Genomic DNA, 17,615 nt, shown 5'->3' with positions numbered 1-17,615 from the left:
AAAACAGACAATCAAATAAACAAATTATTTTCTTCCTTTTGAAAGATATATCTCTTCTGTTGATTTGATGTACAAAGAAAGGCTATCTCCAGACTTTATCTTAAACTTCATTCTATCTATATACTAATTTAATAGAGATAATTCCTTCCTTTTTTTTTCTTTTTCTTTTTTTTTTTTTTTTTTTTTTTCAAGAATGAGCCATTTTAAGAAGCTGAATAACTAATTTGTAGATAATTTCTACAAACCTTGTTGTGGCTGGTTGTTAAGACAGTGCTTTTAGATCCACTGAAAAGAGACAGCATACCATTCTAAAATTTCCACAGTTAATCTATGGAAGTAAGCTTGTTTGGCTACGCTGTGTTTGACAATATTTCAAGTCTTCCTCTAATGGATGTTCCAATAGTTTAAAGAATTGAAGCAGGTGGAGGGCTAACATAATCCTCTTTCTTCTCAAGACTTCTCCAGTCTTCCAAAATTTGCAAGTTTTATGTTTTGTTTGTTGGATTGATTGATTGATTTTGGTTTGGTTTGGTTTGGTTTTTGTGGAAACACAAAAGTAAAATGACAAAGCATATGCCACTTCGTATACTGAGCCTTGGAGTATGAGTGCTTGCTGAAGAATCTTTCTGGAGTCAAAGATTCTTCAGCTCCACAGTCCTCCTGCCCCTCCACCCTACTCTCTCCCCTAAAAATAAGTAAATAAATAATATATATATATATATAACATTTATAAATATGTTGCTCACTATAATAGTAAGAATTCAAAAAAATAAATATTTCTGTACTGATGATTGTTTCATGTTAAAAAGTTGGGATAACATAAGACTCTAAAAACAAATAAACATAACATTCTGCTAGACACCTACAAAATTACAATTGGATTGATTATTGTATTTGTTTTTATTTCCAAAGTGTATTTCATTAATTTTTTTTTGTTTGTTTGTTTTTAGTTTGCTACTTTTCATCTGATCATAAACATTTAGACCAAGATTCTTCTGAGAAGATTTCGAAATTTTTTTTCTTCTAGAAAACATTTTTTATTTTGTTTGTCAGAACAACAATTACAGGAGTCACTATAGAAATACTTGGTCAAGTAACTATTCAAGTTATGCAAAAATTGAATTATTTACAGAATTTTGTAGGATTACAACAGAATGAATAATTGTCAATAATTGTGATTAATTTTAAGTATGTATGGATGTTGTATCATGCTTATCTGATGATTCCTGTGATTACTTTAAGTATTCTTATGAGGAAAAAAACAAGCAGCACATAGTTACATAAAACTAGTCACTTGAGGATTGACATGAAAATTCTAAATTATGAATCTGCCTGCTTATTCTTTACATCAGGTCTAACGACCGGTGCAATACCTTTTAAACTGATAGCATAGAAACTTGGATACAGATGCTAAGCATGTGTAATTAAGGATAACTCCACTGGTTTACTCACTATTGATTCACACTTATTTATTAGAATAAAAAAAATGAATCTGATCAACCAAAGTTAAAATTTCATAGTTATAGGTTGAATGTGTCATTTTGGTAGCACCAGTTTACATACATTGAAAACTCAGATTAACTGTTCTCAGAACATTTTTAAGCCTTTGTCTATCTCATTGTTTAGGTATAACCCATACCATTTCGAATAGGATAGCATTAAGATAAGCAGAATAGTTCATTAAAACAAGACTAATTTTAAAAGGAAATTTTGAATGTTACTTAAGGTAAGTTTGAAATAATAAAATGTTCTGTTCTTATATGAATTTCAATCTAAATATACAAGTTTAATATTATTGCCATACTTTCCACCCTGGATACTGCTCTTCTTACTGCAGAGGGCTGCTTTGGTTATAAATTTATGTAATCATACCTAGTGATGTGGCTAAAGTGGCATAATTAAATAGAATTTTATGCATTTCTTACTCAAGATGTAAGATAACTCTTTTATGTACAGAATGCACATATAATATAGATGCTTAGTGTGATTATTAATAAAACAAACAAACAAACAAAAATCCCCACAAAATTAATTCAAAGAGAATATAAAAGCTGAACTACTGTTTAGTTAATGGTTTACCGTCGGTATAAATTGGGCATTTTCAAAAGATGGAAAAATGCTCCCTGAAATTGTCCATAAAACATTTATTTTATTATTATTTATTTATTTATTTATTTATTTTTACAACAGATTTTTGTGGCTGTAGACACGAGTACACAGGAAGAGGAGACTGTAGTGAAAGTGACCAGTTCAGCCTGTCACAGCACCAAAAACAGCATGGAACTGGGCCCTTTTGATGATTAGATCTCACATTCTGAATTGGAGATGGTCCTTCTGTGTCACTGGAGAAACAGTTTAGGTGCCCAAAACCTTTCACAAATGATACCCCTGGAGAAGTAACACAGCCAGATCTTTTATCTGAAATTGACATATAAAAACAGGATGCAGAACTAATAAATATTGGATTAACCTGTAGACTCTGAATGCAGGTTTTGAATATCCTAAACACCAGTTTGTGTTTTGTTTGTTTGTTTGTTTGTTTGTTTGTTTGTTTGTTTAATTGGGAACTTCAACTAATTCACTAAAAGACTCTTATATATTTCTTTTGGGCAATGTTAAATCACCAGGCCTCTAGGTAAAGTATAAAACAGCTTTCTTTTCTCATGTTTTTACCTGTATGTGAAACAAAAAAAGAAGAAAAATCTTTTTCTTCTAACAGTAGTTGCCAAAATTGAACACCATGCCTGAACTTAAATGCACTTTGCGTTGGCTTCTATTGCTTTGAATATATATATATTTAAAAAAAAAAAAAAAAAAAAAGTAAATCCAGGAAGAGATCTTCAATAGCTATGCTCTGCCTCATGAAATAAAATACAAAATAGGTGTATAGTGTAAGTATATTGAATTTTGGTCAACAGAAGTGCTCTTGTTGTCTACATGCTCTCAAGCTAACCACTGAAAGTGGTGGGAGCATAGGGACTATAGAAATCAAACACCAATAGGACAGAAAATGAAGAGAGTCCTCCAAGGCCAGAAGGATCAATGCTCTTTACAAGCAGACACACTATATAACTCTTTCTCACAAAACTGAACTAGACTTGCAACAGAAATAGCTACTTTTCTTGGCTTTGCCATGTTTTATTCTGTATTAGATGACCATGCACATCTGTATTAGAATAGTTCTTTAATTTTAAAGGAACTTTCCTTCAGTTTCCATGTTGTATTGCTTTCTATGCTGGTTTTGGCTGGGTTAGAGTTAATTTCCTTCACCTTAGCTCTTACAGTGCTGTGTTTTGGATTTGTGATATAAACCTCTGTTCCTAACATACCAAAGATTCCATTGTTGAGTGGTGCTTGCACAACATCAGGGCCTTCCTTGTGGAGCACTGCACCAGTGGAGCAGCGGGAGGGGACACAGCCAGGTACAGCTGAGCCAGAATAACCAAAGGGATATCCCATACCATCTGACATTATGACTATCAATAAAAGCTGGAAGGAGAAGGAAGCTGGAAAAAGAAGGAAGGAGTAAAGGGGCATTCAAGTTATGACATTTCTCTTCCCAGGTAACCATTACACATAACGGAGCCTGCTTTCCTGGAAATGGTTGAACATCTGTCTGCTGATGGGAAATAGTGAATTAATTCTTTATTTTGCCTCGCTTTTCTACACAACTTTTATTTTACCTATTAAATTGTCTTTGTTTCAACCCATGACTTTTCCTACTTTTACATTTTCAGTTCCCATCCAACTGTGGACAGGAGCAGCTGTGTGGAGTCCAGCAGGCTGTCAGTTAACTCACAACACCTTCTTGCACATCTTGACTAAAATGCTCTTACAGTCAAAACTTTGTTTCAGTGTCCAAACTGATAGGTCTTACATATGGTCATAACCAGGAATAGCTTGGTATTATAAAAATGTAACCTATGTTTTGGCAACTAAGAACCTATATTTGAAAATTAGAAAGGTTGTAATGTGATGTTGTTGACACTATTTGGGCATCTGTAGGATTATCATGACTACCAATTTCTTTACATGGAGAAAAAAAAAATAAATCATATTCTATTCCACTCTACTTGTCTGTCCTTCAGTTGCACACTGTCACTCACACATCTTGCTAGATTTCACAAAGATGTGAACCTCTGATTAAAAGATTTATCTGTTAAGTGGGGTGACTCAAGGGGTACAAGGAATTTGCCAGCATATGCAGATTAAAAATCAGGAAGGCCAAAGCCCAGTATGAGCTCAACCACGTCACTATGGTTAAAGATAACAAAAAATGTTTTTATAAATATATTAATGTCAAGAGGAGGGCCAAGGAGAATCTCCATCCTTTACTGGTCACAGGGGGGAACATGACTACAGAAAATAAGAAAAAGGCTGAGGTTCTTAATGCCATCTTTACATGTGTCTTTACTTGCCAGACCATTTATCCTCGGAGTACTCAGCCACCCAACCTGGAAGTCTGGGACAGGAACAGAAGAAAACCCCACAGTTCAGGTGGCAAGAGTTAGAGACCAGCTGCCCCACTTGGACTGTCACAAGTCCATGGGGCCAGATGGAATCCATCCAAGGGTGCTGAGGGAAGTGGCGGATGTGATTGCTGTGCTGCTTTCCATCATCTATCAGCAGTCATCATCATCCGGGGAGGTCCCATATGACTGGAGACTTGCTAATGTGATGCCCGTCTATAAGAAGGGTCTTAAGGAGGACCTGGGCAACTGCAGGCCTGTCAGCCTGAACTCAGAGCCAGCAAAGGTGATGAAACAGGTCATCTTGAATGCAATCACACAGCACATGTGGAACAACCAGGTGATCTGGCCCAGTCGGCATGGGTTCATGAAAGGCAAGTCCTGCCTAACAAATCTCATCTCCTCCTGTGACCGGGTGACCCATCTGGTGGATGACAGGCTGTTGATGTAGTCTACCTAGAATTCAGCAAGGACTTTGACACGGTCTCCCACAGTATTCTCCTGGAGAAGCTGGCAGCCCATGGCTTGCACAGGTATGCTCTTTGATGGGTTAAAAACTAGCTGGACAGTTGTGCCTAGAGAGTGGAGGTGAGTGGAGTGAAATCCAGCTGGCAACCAGTCACCAGTGGTGCTCCCCAGGGGCTGGTGTTGTGGCCCAGACTCTTTAAGATCTTTATTGATGATTTGGATGAGAGACTTGAGTGCACATTCAATAAGTTTGTAGATGACACCAAGCTGGGGGAAAACGTTGATCTGCCAGAGGGTAGGAAGGCTCTCCAGAGGGACCTGGAAAGGATGGATTGATGGGCAGAGGCCAATGGGATGAGGTGATGAGGTTCAACATGGATAAATGCTGGGTCTTGCACTTTGGTCACAACAACCGATCTGGATAGGCTGGAGCGATGGGCTGAGGTCAACTGTATGAAGTTCAACAAGGCCAAGTGCCGGGTCTTGCACCTGGGGCGCAACAACCCCAAGGAGAGCTACAGGCTGGGAGATGAGTGGCTGGAAAGCTGCCTGGCCGAGAAGGACCTGGGAGTATTGGTTGATAGTCGGCTGAATATGAGCCAGCAGTGTGCTCAGGTGGCCAAGAAGGCCAACAGCATCCTGGCCTGTATAAGAAGCAGTGTGGCCAGCAGGTCTAGGGAAGTGATTGTGCCCCTGTACTCGGCTCTGGTGAGGCCGCACCTTGAGTACTGTGTTCAGTTTTGGGCCCCTCGCTACAGGAAGGACATGGACGTGCTCGAGCGAGTCCAGAGAAGGGTGACCAAGCTGGTGCGGGGTCTGGAGAACAAGTCTTACGAGGAGCGGCTGAGGGAGCTGGGTTTATTCAGCCTGGAGAAGAGGAGGCTCAGGGGCGACCTTATCGCTCTCTACAGTTACCTTAAAGGAGGCTGTAAAGAGGTGGGGGTTGGTCTGTTCTCCCGCGTGCCTGGTGACAGGACGAGGGGGAATGGGCGAAAGTTGCGACAGGGGAGTTTTAGGTTGGATGTTAGGAAGTACTTCTTTACCGAAAGGGTTATTAAGCATTGGAATAGGCTGCCCAGGGAGGTGGTGGAGTCACCATCCCTGGAGGTCTTTAAAAGACGTTTAGATGTAGAGCTTAGCGATATGGTTTAGTGGAGTACTTAGTGTTAGGTCGGAGGTTGGCCTCGATGATCTTGAGGTCTCTTCCAACCTAGAAATCTGTGAAATCTGTGAAACCTCATGCAATGCTACAGACTTGGGGCAGAGTGGCTGGAAAGATGAGCAGAGGAAAAGGATCTGAAGGTGTTGGTTCATGCTTGCCTGAACATGAACCAGCAGTGTGTCCAGGTGGCCTAGAAGGCCAATGGCAACTTAGCTTGTATAAGGAATAGTGTAGCCAGCAGGACGAGAGAGGTGATCATCAGTCTCTCTGCACTTTGTTCCGATGAGACCGTACCTCGAGTACTGTGTTCAGTTTTTGACCCCTCAGTACAAGAAGGATGTCGGGGCCCTGGAGCGTGTCCACAGAAGGGCTATGAAGCTGGTGAAAGGTCTGGAGCACAAGTCCTGTGAGGAGTAGCTGAGGGAACTGGGGTTGTTTAGTCTGTTTGACTCTGAAGAAAAGGAAGAATATACGCTACATCTACCTAATACATTTCCAATTTCATAAGTCTGAACAAGTATGTCATGCCAAAGGATTAGAAACAACTTATTAGAAATCACAAATGTGATGAAACTCAGTAGTGGCAAACAGCCACGACAGTCATAGTTGGTTAAAACCTTAGCTAATGACAAAGAATCCTATGTTTTTAAGTGACAGATTTATGCAGACAGTGGTGATATTTCTGAGCTAGTATTGGTCTTCTCACATCTATCAGGACTTATGATTTCTCACATAAATTTTTTGCAAAGTGTTCTGTAGAAGCCAAACAATTTGTGACAGGCATATCTGTAAATATGTGGTATTAGAATTTATGCGTATTAGAATTTATAATGCTCATTAACAAAGCTATCTTTAGGGAGGAAGAATCCTTATGGAAAAGAAAAGGCTTGTAAGAAACTCATTAAAGTAATTTATGATGTCAGTATACACATTTTCTCTTTGTGCTTGCTGTAGTAAAGGAGCCACTCCCCAGTTATTACAGTTGAAATGGAGTGTCATTCTGAGGGCAGATTGAACCTTTTATTTTTCCCCTTCCATATCATTGAAGATATTCTTTAATTGCAGAAATAATTCATAGAATTTAATTGATCCTTTTTACCATATAAACAAATTCCAAAAAGGAAATTAAACAAAAGACAAAAATTATTTGCAGTAAGAAATGCATTGATATGGTTTTCCATGAAGCGATTTAAACTGTTAATTATGATGTCATTATGAGTCACATATCCACAGAGCAAGTGTTTTAGCAACCTGTAAGCCTGAAAGAGATAATAATATAGAATGAACAGTCACCACACAGTCATAGCATAACTGAGGTTAGAAGTCACTTGTGGAGACCATCTAGTCCAACTCCCCTGTCTAGAGCAGGGTCACCTATAACAGTTTGCTCAGGACAAAGTCAAATCAGGTTTTGAATACCTCTGTGGATGAAGACTCCACAACCTTTCTGGACAACCTGTGCTACTGCCTGATCTCTCACTAAAATATTTTTCCTGTATTTCAGCTTGTGTCTGTGGCCTCTTGTCCTGCCACTGGGCACAAATGAGGAGAGTCTGGCTCCATCTATACTTCCCACATCAGGTATTTTGAAAAGGACAAAATTTCCCTGAACCTTCTCTTCTCCAGGCTGAACTGTCACAGCTCTCTCAGACTCTCCTCATACGACAGATGCTCCTGTCCCTTCAACATCCTTGTTTTTTTATTTTTTATTTATTTTTATTATTATTATTTTTTTTTCCACCCGACTCTCTCCACTATATTTATGTCTCTCTTGTACTAGGGAACCCACAGTTGTGCCTGGAACTCCAGATGTGTCTGTCTCACTGTGCAGAGGAGAAGGCAACACTCCTGTTAATGCAATTCAGGAAACTGCTGGCCTCTTTTTCTGCAAGGGTGCATTGCTGGGTCACAATCAACTTATTGTCCTTGGGGATCTCCAGTTTCTTCTCTGCAAAGCTTCTTTCTGGCTGGCTGACACTCAGTATGTATTGGTGGCTGGAGTTATTCCTCCCTAGGTGCAGAACTCTGCATCTCCCTTTTGTTGATATTCTTGAGGTTGATTTTGTCCCATTTCTCCAGCCTGTTAAGGACTCTCTGAATGACTGCACACCCCGCTAGTGCCACTCATCCCAGTTTTGAATTATCAGCAGACTTGCTGAGAATGAACTCTGACCCTTCATATAAGTCATCAATAAAGACTAAAAACTGTATTGCACGCCATATTGACACCTGGGGTACTCCACTAGTGACTGGAATCAAGCTGGACTTCATATTACTGATCACAACCTTCTGAACTCTGTTCGGCCAGATTTCTATTTACCTCACTGTCCACTTGTCTAAACATTATTATCATAGCCCAGACAGCTATGAGGATGCTACGAGGAGCAGTGTGAAACTGTTACTATAGTGGATGAAGATAACCTGTGCTCTCTCCCAATCAAACTAGTCTTCTCATCCTAGAAGTCTATCATGTTGATTGGGCATGATTTCCTCTCCATAAAGTAATGGGGACTTATTCCTAATCACCTTCTTGCCCTTTATATATTTTGAAATGGTTTCTGAAATTATTATTGTTATTGTTTTTGTTATTGTCATTGTTATTGTTGTTGTTTTTTTTATTATTGTTGTTATTTATTTTCCCTGTGACTTAGCGTAGGCTGGCCAACCCTAGATCTTCTTTTTTACCACTCTTGAAGATGAATGACTTCTGCATTTTTTCCAGTTTTCAGAAAACTCCACAGATCACGACGACCTCTCAAAAGTAACTGAGAGTGCCCTTACAATGATATGGGCCAGCACCTTTAGGACTAGTGGGTTCAACATGTCAGGTCCCTATGGCCTCTTCTATAACAATTTTGTTTTAAGTATTGCCTGATTTCATCATCCTCCACCAAGGGCAATTCTTTGCTCCAGACTTCCATTTTGGTCTCAGTAGCCTGGGATAGCTAAAGGACAGTTTTACCAGTAAAGGCAGGTAAAGAAGTCATTAAATCTATTCTATTTCAGAAATTCCTGTCTTGCAGTAAATTTGTGTTTCTTTTGGTGGAGAAATCAGCTTTCCATATGTTGCTCTCTTCCTCCATTTATCCACTATGGAAAGCTGTGCAGAGGAAAAGAATTTGGAGGTGCTGGTAGATGTTTACCTGAACATGAGCCAGAAGTGTTCCCAGATGGCTAAGAAGGCAAATGGCATCCTGGCTTGTATCAGGAATAGTGTAGCCAAACACAGCAGAGAAGTCATTGTCCCTCTGCACTCTGCTCTAGTGAGGCTGCACCTCCAGTACTGTGTTCAGTTTGGGCCCCCTCAGTACAAGAAGGAAATTGAGGCCCTGAGGGGGTGTCCAGAGAAGGGCTATGAAGCTGGTGAAAGGTCTGGAGCACAAGTCCTGTGAGGAGTAGCTGAGGGAACTGGGGTTGTTTAGTCTGGAGAAGAGGAGGCTCAGGGGAGACCATATTGCTCTCCACAGCTACCTGAAAGGAAGTTGTGAGGGGCTGGATGTTGGCCTCTTCTCTCAGATAACAAGCAATAGGACACGGGGGAATGGATTCAAGTTGTGCCAGGGAAGGTTCAGGTTGGAAATTAGGAGAGATTTATTCTCAGAAAGGGTGGTTAGGCCTTGGAACGGGTTCTCCAGGAAAGTTGTTGAGTCACTGTCTCTGGCAGTGTTTAAGGAAATGTTGGATGTGGAACTTATGAACATGGTTTAGTGGGTAATATGTGTGGTAGGGGGATGGTTGGACCAGACAGTCTTGGAGGTCTTTTCCAACCCTAATTATTCTATGATTCTATGATATATTCCAGGAAAGATTTACAATATTGTAAAATTAATGAGATGATGTATTTAACTAGTTAATGTCAAAGAAAATGGTATATTGATGTCACTTCAATTAATTGCAGGTAGCAAAGATAAGCAAGGAACAAAAATATAAAATCAAAGAAGACTCTTGTTACTGTGCTAATTACATATCTTCAATATATGAATATATTTCTTTGAATTGGATAAATTATGTTTGTTAAATCATAGAAAACAGTAGTTAAGCATTTAAATTACACCAATATATTTCAACGTGATATCTGTAAAGCATTTGAGAGCTTGACACAGGACGTTCCTGCCTAATTTAACCACTGGACTGGAAGTAACACACTAGAGATATCAGACCTACTTGTCATGTGAACACAAACATGATACTTTCGGGTTTGACCTAATATCTCCACTTCATATGGAGTTACACTGATAACATTTGTTTGGAAGTTAACTACATCTAAATACTGTGTTTTATGTCATGATATCTGTTCTTGGAGTTCTTCCTGGCATATGGAAGGCTACCTGCTTACAAGTGTCATTTCTGTGAGACTGTCAGACAATATAAATACCATCTCTTTTTGTGTGATGGACACAAAAATCAATGTGTTAGGTTAAGTAATTAAGTGATAATTAAGTGAACACACACACACACACACACACACACACAAAAAAAAGAAAATTAAGTGAACACAAAACTATGGAGTATCAGATAAAAAATGTCATGCAGAGGATCTCCAGCAACATAACCAATGAAAATAAAGGACATGGAATTAGTGACTCACAGGACTGTCAAGTGCGAACTCCACCAAGAAGAGTCATCAAATGAAACTGACCTCTCCCAGAATACCTTCTGGACTGAACAGGGTTCTTAAAGAGATATCAGGCTCGTTATGGAATATGGGGAGAGATTTTGGGGATTCTGTAAAATAGCTTATGGGATATTTAAGGACATTTGAGAAATATGTGAAACTTACAAAGTTTAGGGAAAACATCAAGAATAGGTAGAAGGAGTTGGTGTAAACAGAATGCAGGGTTCTACAGGTATCTGTTTGAACGCTTCTCTAAATCACTGCACAATGATCTCATTTGATCAGATGAAATCTCATGAGACAGTTCTCATCTGATATGTCTTCTGTGTCAATGCAGTCCAGTCTGAACCAGTGTGTGAACACTAGAGAACTTCAAGACAAACTAGCCTGTGATTACGACAAAAATCTGAGTAGCAACAACTGGAATGGAACCACAAACTTCTGAGTCTGACAAATCCAAGCACCAGCACCTGGAAAGCCTTGGGTCTAGCAGCCAGCTATTGGACAATCCCTTTAAAATGAAAAAAATGGAGATACTTGTATGGGTATGTATACATCCAGATTCTACTAGTAAACTTAAATCCTGATCAGGTGGAAAGAGAATCATGATCAGGCTGTCTATGTAGTTCATGTCTACATGGTTGCTGGTAAATATATTATTGTCCATCTGTACTGATTCATGCATATGGTCATACATATATTTTGTATATGGATGCATCTGCCTATTGGGAATCAACCTCACTACTGCCTCACTAGGGACAGGGAACCAGAGCAAGCCACAGGGAACCATATCAGGCCAGGCCAGGAAGAATCCGCTGGGTACTGAAGCCCAACAGACACAGTTACAACTAATATTGCTTATTTATTTAAAAAAAAAAAAAAAAAAAAAGGAACTGTAATGATTTTAAAAGTTTTTAGGACCCACTGTGAACCCTTTTTTATCCAGAACATTGTACAAGGAAGAATCTGTATTGCCTGCCTTCAGAGTTCCTACGCAATCACCCATAAAAGGAAATTACAGTTGGAAAAACTTTCTGTTTCTCAGTTTTCTGAGGCTCCTATTTCCTTTCCACCCAGTTCCTTTAAAGATGTGATGCCCAGGATATATCTGCATTTTCAATGGAATCTTTGTGTTTCAATACCCCACAAAATACTGCAGGTATGCAATTCAGGTTGTTCTGTCCTCTCTCAGGCTGACTGGCTGCACCATCCTCCTCAGTGCACCATCTCAAGTCCTGTGCAAGCTCTAAGTCTTTCCCTATCAGATCAAGTGATCCCTTGAATATTTTCTCCCATCTATGTATCTATAGATTTCCTGAGGCAGGAGCTGTTGTATTGGGTTTATGTGGCAAGGTTTTGGTAGCATGTGGGGTGCAGGGGTGGCATGGATGAGCAGAGCCCAACAGCTGCCCCATGTCAGAGCAGAGCCAGCTCCAGCTGCTCCAAGAGGGACCCGCTGCTGGCCAGAGCTGAGCCATGAGTGACAGTGGTTGGGCCTCTGGGACAGCAGAGTTAAGGAATGGAAAGAAGTGTTGGGCAACAGCAACTGTGAGAGAGGGGTGAGAGCCAGCCCTGCAGCCCCCAAAGGCAGTGCAGCAGGAGGGCAGGAGGTGCTCCAGGTACGCAGTGCAAGTTCCCCTGCGACCTGTGGAGAGGCCCCTGGTGGAGCAGGCTGTGGCCCTGCAACTCATGGGTCCCACATGGAGCAGATCTCCACGCTGCAGCGTGTACAGGGGAGCACATGGAGGAGCAGGTGGTCTGGCAGGAGCTATCACCTGTGGTAAACACTTGCTGGAGCAGTCTTCATGGAGGACTATATGCTGTGGTACAGACCCGTATTGGAGGCTGTAGGAAGGCTGTAGCCCCTGTTCCCCTGTGTTACTCAGGGAGGAGAGGTAGAAGAGGGTGGATGAGAGGAAGTTTGCTTTTAGTTTTCACTGCTCTAGTCTGTTAGTTATAGGTAATATATAATATTAATCTTGCTATGCTGAGTCTGTTTTGCCCAAGGCTGTAACTGCAGAGTGATCTCCTTGTCCTTATCTCAACCCGTTTGGCCTTTTCATTGTTTTTTCTCCTCCTGTTCTGCTGAGGAAGAGTACTGAGAGAGAGGTGTATTGGAGCTTAAGTAGCCATCAGTGTGAAACCACCACAGCTGCTGTCTTTAAAGAGAATCATCTGGCATAGTCCACTTAAAACATTATACCCGTTCTAAAGAGAGACCATGTTGAAGGCCTTTCTAAAGTCCAGGTGTGTGTCATTCTCTATTTTTCCCCTTACCCACACAGACTGTCATCTAATCACAGGGAACAATCAGGTTTGCTGGGAAATACTTGTCTTTGGAAAGAACAGGTTGCCTGTTTACAGTAACTTTTTGCTGGGGTTCTAAATGGCTTTCAGGAGGATTTGTTTCATCCTTTCCTTGGGTGTTGAGCTGAGGCTGACCCACCTGTAGTTATCATGGTCTTCCTCCTTGCCCTTCTTGAGGATGAGTACAACAACTGCATTTTTCCTGTAAGCAGCAATCTTCCTCAATTGCCACAGCATTTCAAAGGTGATGAAAAGCACCCTTAGTGACACAGACACCTCTCTGGGTACCCTTGGGTGCAATCTGAGTGGTCCTATTGACCCGTGTGTCCCAGTGGATAAAATGCTCTCTACTCTAGTTCTCTTCTCCTGTGGGTAATGCTTCATTCCCACAGATTCTGTTGGAGTCTGAAGGACCTGGGTGGCCTGAGAGCAGGCCTCACTGGTGAAAACAGAGGCAAAAAAATCATTAATGCAGCCTCTTCCATATCCCTTGTCAGTAGGGCCCCTGTCCTGCTGAGTAGACCTTCATTTTCCTTAGCCTTACTTTTGCTACTCACAGAAACTCATCTTGTTGACCATCGCCTCTCTTGCTAGTTTCATATCTGGCTGAGCTTGGTCTTTTTGGCTCTGGAAATGATCAAGACATTTCTTTCTTGGTCAATGTATCTATATTTCCCCAAGTGGTTGACTTGTCTGCATTTCCAGCATTTTTTTTTTATTTTTTTTTGGTCTGAACCCATGGCCTGCTGCCACTATTTCCTGATTTTCTGCTCACAGGAATGGACTGTCTGTATACTGTGATGGTTAACAAGGTCTTCTGACCCCCCCCCTCTTACTGCCGTATCAGTTTCCATGGGATCCTGCCAAGCAGAACGCCTAACAAGCTGAAGCCTGTGTACTTTCCCGTATACTGCTACTCTCATCTCATCTCAAACTTCTTGTTTCATGGAATTACCTACTGCAGAAGTAAGGGGCTTCAGGACTGGTAGTAGAAGTCACCTCTGAGGTAAATTAAGAATAACACCTCTCTCAATGAAATATCATCATATTGTAACTTTAATCTATAAACCTTTTAAACTCTAAAAATACCTACATTGTTTCTTCTAGTATTAAAGTCATTTACTTGCAGAAAATGTAACTGTATAAAAAGGCCTGTGTTTAGTAAAACTTACTCCCAATGTAGTTGATACAAATGAGAACTTGTTGCTGGAGATATCCCTACAATATTTTATAAAATATAAATAGTGTAGATGTTTTACTTCAGATTTTAGAAATATAAAAGATCTCACAGGCATGATTTTCAAACATTAGTTGTTCAAAAGGGCAGTTCCAGTTCCAAGGCCAATCTCATTAGTTAGAAACCAAATGAACGATAAGATGAAGGTTCATCCCTATAATTTTAGTAAGAGGTCAGTGGAGGGCCAACTTAATTTCCTTCAGACTCTGCTCAATGGCATTACTTAGTTAAATCAGCCCTTGTTTAAGCCTGAATTTAGTTATTTCAAGCATTAATGTTTTTCTGACATCAATGAGCAAATCCATCTGAGACAAGTATTTTAATTTCACTAAGATAATTTTATAATTCAAAGACTTACCAAATTCCCCAGTTGCACATCTCCAAATTCACAATGTGTGAATTGATATTAAAATATGAGCTCTCTGCTTTCAACTTTTAGCAGTGCAAGAAAATAAATGTTTCTGTGAATTTTCATGGTTCCTCATAAATGACAAATAATGTATGATAGGTCCTGAAAAAGATTTGAGTGATCAAAAGTGCAATGTATCTCTGGGAAATAAAATGTATCAATCCCACTCCTGTAAACTGCTTTACTTGACCAAAACCCAAACAAATTTACCCGTTCCTTGCATTGTCAGCAGCTTGACATATGTCCCTGTAAAGTTCCTCAAGCTAGGTGTTTCATTTTCTGTGTCACCTGACAGTTCAGTTCTGGTACGTACTGTTTTGCCTGGAGAAGAACCTAAAAATGGAAGTGAGCTTCCTCGTTTTCCTTCTAGGCAATGTCCCTCTAATTTGTTTATGAAAGGTATCAAGACACCAAACACAAAATGCTGAAAGAGCATTTAACTTGCAGTTTGTCTCTTAAAATAGTACCTTAAACTAATAATTTTTCTAAGGAGAAAAAATTGTCTTTGAAGCTCTACCACACCATACAGTTGGAAATGACAAAAAAGTAGTTTTGGTCCCATACCTGAGAGTCTACAAAGCATTTTATGCTGAACAATCATATTTGTAAACTAGTTGATACATACTTAAAGTATTATATGCATACAACTTCCTTCTGCCCTCCCTCCCCTCCCCCCCCCCCCCCCAAAAAAAAAAAAAATGTGAAAACTGGCACTAAAATAAATGGTTTTCAAATCTTGTCAGGGAAATTGGAAGGATTAAAAAGATCTGTCTCTGCATTCACCTGACTTTTTCAAAGCAGTCCTTTACATTGCCACCTTTTTGTGGCATGAAAAGTAGCCAGAGAGCAAGAAATCTGCATAGAATGATGTGAGGAGAGATAAAAATTAAAAAGAAAGAATACTTTAAGAAAATATGGCAACTGTCCAGTTAGGAGAAAAATAAAGTCTTAAGAAAACAAAAAGAGTGTAAAAGGAACAAGAAATTGAAGCAAGTGGTAAGACAAAGTAAAAATGAGAAAGGGGACAGAATAGATAAACATATCTGTTATTACTGGGCAGTAAGCACACAAAAAAATATTGTCTCTGTAACGGAATCATAGAATCATATAACATCCTGAATTTGAAGGGACACACATGGATCATTGAGCTCAATTCCTGGCTCCAAAAAGGACCACCCAAAAATCAGAACCTCTGTCTGAGAGCACTGTCCAAATGTTTCTTAATACCAGCAGGCTCGGTGCCAGATCACTTCCCTGGGGAGCCTGCTGCAGTTTCTGATCACCCTTTAAGAACTTTTAAGAAGTATAAGAAATTTTTCCTAATATCCAATCTGAATTTCCCCTGACACAACTTTAAACCATTCTCTTCTTCTCTTATTGCTTGTCACCAGAGAGAAGAGATCAGTACTTCCCTGTCTGCTCCCCCACATAAGGAAGTTGTAGATGGCGGTGAGGTCACACCTGTCTCTTCTCTAAGCTGAACAAATGAAGTATCCTTCACTGGTCCTCATGTTCTTTCACCATCTTTGTTGCCCTCCTTTAGACACATCTTTTATACCATTTTTATATTGTGGAACCCCAAACTACACACAATACTCAAGGTGAGGCTTCACTAATTCTGAGTATAGTAAGATAACCACTTCTTTCAGCTCGTGAGAAGAGCAGAAGAAGAATAGGGTACTAAGGAAATAAACTGGAGGGACTATGTTAATAAAGAGAACAACAGGAAGCAAATACCTTAAAAAAACAAACAAACAAACAAAAAACCACTAACATCATTTCTAGTTTAAGCCAAAGTTTCTGTATAGGAAATTATTTTTTCATAAAACATTCATAGTACAATTCTGCTTCATTACCTTCGTAGTAGGCAAAATTTCTGGCCCACCAAAAGATCAACTAGAAGAATAAAAGATTTCTGCAATAACACAGCTAAAGCCCTTTAACACACAAAAGGAACCTGCAACTTTTGAACCACAGAGGGCTTATAATGGTACCTCAAAGGATTTCATAGATTTCTCCATTTATAAATGTTTCCATTGGCACCAACATTACAGTTAGTAGAATGTCAGAGAAGAAAGAGAGAGACAGGGAACAGCTTGGTTTTCTTTTCCTTGTCTGCCCAGAAGCACTGCTGCAAGAGAGGAAAAAAGGCCATGATTTCCTGGAGGTAACACTAGAAATGATGGTTAGTCCTGGTTCTCAGAAATATGCGCTTGAGAGATGCAATACCTTTTCCAGTGGTAGGCTTCCAGTAGTGCTGTCCTCAGGGATCAGAATTAAACACTACTTTTTCAGGTTCTTTTGTATTAAAATTGTTACCTGGAATTCCAGAAATCCAAATTTATTTGCTCTGAATCACTGTAAGTGCCACTTAAAATTTCTGGTCCTCAATTCCTAATCTGTAGAATGATATTAAGATTTTCTTTTTTCTTTCCCTCTTTCTTTCCTTCTTAGCCTTTGTTTATAAGCCTCCCCAGATATTTCCTTTTCTGAATCTGAATCCATTGGTTCTAGACCTTTCTCAGCCCTGCAGAGCCCTCATATGTGTAACTGGACATGACATGGGCCATTTCTTGCACTAGCTGAGAATAAATGGTGGAAGGTGCAACTGATTGGCTTAAAGTGTGCCTTTGTTGAACTGCAGGGGTCAAAACTTTATCAGCTTGGGGTCATCAACCCATTATAACTGATTAATGGAGCACTTACCAAGACAAGGACATTGTGAATGGTATGTTACAGAGTTGTAATATTAACTTTCTGAAAGCCTTCCAAGCTGTGCATTAAAAGTTAACTGATAAACAACAAATGACAAGCTTGCAGGAAAAATAACTTTTCTCCATCAGACTAAGAAGAAAACAGATATCTAAGGTGATCAGAAAGAAAAAAAAAAAAAAGGAAAAAAAAAAGGAAAAAACATATTACCGTATTATACCTTCTAGAGTACACTG

The sequence above is a fragment of the Anser brachyrhynchus genome (assembly GCF_964034855.1).
Source record: "Anser brachyrhynchus genome assembly, chromosome: Z".
Classification (NCBI taxonomy): domain Eukaryota; kingdom Metazoa; phylum Chordata; class Aves; order Anseriformes; family Anatidae; genus Anser; species Anser brachyrhynchus.
Note: the sequence above shows the minus strand (reverse complement) of the source record.